The sequence below is a fragment of the Mus pahari genome, chromosome 12 (assembly GCF_900095145.1).
Source record: "Mus pahari chromosome 12, PAHARI_EIJ_v1.1, whole genome shotgun sequence".
In the NCBI taxonomy this organism is placed as follows: Eukaryota; Metazoa; Chordata; class Mammalia; order Rodentia; family Muridae; genus Mus; species Mus pahari.
This window is the reverse complement of record NC_034601.1, coordinates 54,523,746-54,527,999: the sequence shown is the minus strand read 5'-3', so window position 1 is coordinate 54,527,999 and position 4,254 is coordinate 54,523,746. Positions and strand designations below refer to the sequence as shown.

At 38.8% G+C, this 4,254-nt stretch overlaps 1 pseudogene; it reads right to left on the bottom strand.

Moving 5' to 3' along the window:
• Nucleotides 1-691: 691 nt before the first annotated feature.
• LOC110329442 lies at nucleotides 692-3,257 on the bottom strand (annotated as a pseudogene).
• Nucleotides 3,258-4,254: the final 997 nt, after the last annotated feature.

Genomic DNA, 4,254 nt, shown 5'->3' with positions numbered 1-4,254 from the left:
TTTCTAAAAGATCTGTGTTCAGTCTCCGTGGATCTTCTAACAAAAATCAGAAATCCTGTTAGATTAAAAACTGTTGAGCTATGCTCACTCTCCTGATAGTCTAGCTCTCACTAGAAAAATGATTCTAAAGAAGGAAGAAATGATATGACTTTCTGCAAGCCCATCTCATGCAGACCAAAAGCCCAGTTTCTCTCTCTCTCTCTCTCTCTCTCTCTCTCTCTCTCTCTCTCTCTCTCTCTCTCTCTCTCAACAAAGTTTTATTACACAAACATTGTCACATAATTGGATAGTTCTCTGCTTTGTGTACAATCATCCCCACCCTCCACAGAAGGCTGCTTCTGAACTCATGTGGGCACACAGCGCTACGGTCCTGATGCTAACAGAACAGGAGAGATGCCTTGGTGATTTAAGTTGAAAGCGGAACACTGGTACATGGCTCTCATACCCAGCACCAGGTATATACAAATGTCTTTATTCAAAAGTACACAATAAATTATCTGTAGGCATGAACAATAATGGCAGTAAGTCATTATATATTGTTAAAAGACCCCAGTAACTGACAGTTACAGAGATCAGCCAGCCCTCTCTTCAGTCATTTTTGTCAGGTGACTTCTCTGAAGTTATCAGTGAAGGACCTGCCTTGAGGTTCCTGTCACAATTCACTGATAAGGGCTAAGCACTTTTCTAGTAGTTAGAACATGCCACCTCCCATACCCTTTCTCATTCCACCCATTGTACCGGTTCCAGTGTCCTTCTCTTCTTTAGGAATTTCTGTCATCACAGAATTGGCTGTAGTTAGCAAGGAGGCCACCCATGCAGCATCCAATAAAGCAGTTCTTACAACCTTTGTTGGATCAATGATTCCCTTTTCGACCATGTTCACAAATTCTCCAAGCAGGATATCATAACCAACTTCTGAGGAAATATGCAGAATTTTCTTATCTATCAAAGATCCTTCAACACCTGTTTTCTTAGCAATCACGATTGCAGAAATTTTAAGTGCTCATTTAATAATTTCTATATCTATTTCCTGATCTTCATTAGAAGTCTTTAATGAACCCAAGGCTGGGATGCAAGGAAGCAGAGCTTAGCCCCTTCCTATGACAACAACTTCCTCAACAGCTGCTCTTATAGCATTGAGAACATCTGTAACTCCCAGTTTCTTATTAACATATCAGTTCATTTATTTATTCCAGGTTTCCTCTTAAAAACCCTTCAATATGCATTCCATGACCTTAGTCTTTTGACTCTTAGGTAGAGACAGGGAGCACAGACAACAAGATAGCTGGATGGGACCTCACCCAGAAGTTACCATTGCAACCACAGCCGTAAGGACTATTCTAGGTGTTCCAGTGGCTGCCTTTTTGCTGAGATGATAGCCACACCTTTGTCTCCTGGACTTTTTCTGTTTTTGATCACGGTGGATGGAGTCATTAACATCAACGAGGGGGGGGAATATTTCTAAGATGAATGTGAAAATTTGTACATCATTATACAAACTAGCCTTAGACTTGTAGCAGCCATCAACAAGTGGTGGCTCAGTTCCAGGGCAGGAAACTATGTCATACTTTCTTTTATGTGGCCATTCTGAATTCAGAATATCAACATTTAACCAATCAAAATACTCATGAGAGGGCTGAGGTAACCATAGCCAGAATGACTCTATGACAGGCTGCATATTGGCAGTTTGGGAGACTAGGCCTAAGTCTCTGTTTTCCAGCAAGGCGAACCCAGATCCAGGAACCAGTGGTGGTCAGTCAACCACAGCAGCAAGCAGCCAACCCGATGAACCTTTGCCATTTTGCCTGAAGCAAAAATAGGTAGCTAGAATGAGTAAGCAACCATCCTGGAAAATCTCCAGAGCCCTAACCAATTATAGAATCAGTGAGACCCCTAGAGATAGACCTAACCAATAAAGACAAACGGGTTCATACCCTCCCTAATATTCCCCTAACTGACAATAAAAGCTGGGTCTGAGAGTCCTTAACTGTTTCCATTTCCAAATGCAGAGACTCTGCATGTGGGAAATTCTGCTAAAGAAACACTCTTTACTCTTTGCATATTATTTGAGTCTCTGGTATCATTCTTCAGTGAAATATAGACCCTTACACTCAGTGTCATGAAAGTAATGATGAAAAATAATATTTTTTACATAAGTGATAAAAACATGGACACACAATGAAGTAGAGGTGCTATAGAAATTTCAGTGCTGAATTCTTTTATTCACTGTCATCTGTCATAAGACAAAACAATTGTTATTATCTTTGCATTACACAGAAACAACTAGAGAAAGCAAGAGAAGAAAATAAGGGCATAGCTTTACTCATAATAAAGCTGTGAAAAAAGGGAAACTGAAATCTAAGAAAGACTATTAATTAGTAGAAGTAAAAACAGTAATGAAACTGAGTATAAAACATATGCTATGAATTGCCTGCTTTTAAGTTGGAATCATTTTAAATACTAAAGTAAATCAAATACAGTCCTTATTACTAGTTCATCGTCATTTTAATTTATAATTTTTGAAAATGTGTCCTTATAAAGTTTACTCCATTCATCTTCTTCCATTTCCTTCTTTAGACATAATGTTTTGTATGCTGGGTAGTTTACCCTTGAGCTGTTGTGATGCTTTAATCAAGAATCTCCTGTCTCAAGTTTGTGTAAACAGTTCTTATCATTTATTATGTACCTTGTCAATAAGTGCTGATCACCCAATGGCTGGGCAGAAGAGCGAATAGTGTGGAATGTCCACTAGAAAGAGGACAGAGAGGCAGACGGCCAGGGAAGACAGAGGAACTGGAGCCACAAAGAAGGGATCCAAACATCCAGATCAATGGTAATATATATCATGGGATAGGCCTGGGAGGTAGCCAGATTAGCAAGTTTAGGAAACATCCTGTATCTGCTCAGCTATCTAGGTGACATTTTAAATAAATCTTGGTTTCTCTGTGAAGTTCTTGGCAATTAGCATAAGGTAAATAAGTACAGCCACCAGATTAATTCACTGCTTACCTTTATATTAGGAATAATTCATTTACACCCTTCCCTAAATCCCGTGTCTTCTCTCTGACTCCATTTGCACTTTTTTTTTTAAACAAGCATAAATACCTCATAGAGTCTATTTAGTGTTAATTATAGTATGTAGGGATTGAAATACCTGTTCGATATTGGACAGTCTCTCGTGGACCCGAGGAAAACTGATTGTCCATTTCCCAGAAACAGTCAATTTCCAAAAAGTCCTTAGTGAAGTGGAACCACATGGACCACTACCCTTTCTATTCTGGAATGGTGGTTGCCTTGATCTTGTGCAGGTCTATACAGGCAGTCCCAGCAGCTTTTATTTCATTTCTCCATGGCCTTATCAAGTCACTTAAATATTGTTTCATTGCAGGTATCACTTAGTTTGGACAGTACAATCATTCTGTCCCATTTCCATGATATTCTTTGAGACTTTGAGAAAGGTTATAGAAAATAGATGCTCAATTTAGATCTGTCTGAGCACTACACAGTCTCTTTTTCTCTGCAAGTTGAGTTGAGTTTTGTGGATTTCTATAATTAACAATTCACATCCAACAATGCCTTTCAACTGAGAGCTGCACTAATCTATGGGTATAAAGACAAGAACTTGAGGGGGGGGCGTTTTAAATTTTGACCATTAAACAGAATAATAATACTAAGTTCTCAATTACGGACTATAACCCATACACTTTTGGGGTTTGGACACAGTAAAGAGCACTCTGCATGAATTCTGTCTGGTGAAACCAACGTTAAATTCCAATAGAAATTGGCTGGATGGTCCCATAGCATTCATGACCTTATCACACTAGTGCTGATATCACAGTAGACAACCTGCTATTTATTGTAGCTTATGGGGTTCACAGTTGGGTCATAAGATCAATTATGTTTCTTCCTGCAAAGCAGAAGTAGAACCTTCTAGAACTATGAACAGTAGCTACAAGAAAGAAGCTCCGAAGTCAGCACCCACTAATTTTCTCCCTGTGCTTTATTAGTGTGCAACAATTGCAAATGATTGAGGGTTACATCAGAACCTTTTCAGATAAATATACAATGTACTTTACCATAGCCTTGCCTGATTTTGCCCTGAAAACAATTCTTGTCTTTTTCCAAGTAAAGCCTGTTTCAATATTCTGTACAGAAGACCCACTCACAGATATTTCTGTGTGTTATTTGAGAAATGAAACATTGCTTTCCAATCTTCAGAAGGTGATAGAAATTTATACATCAGGAAAAATGTTT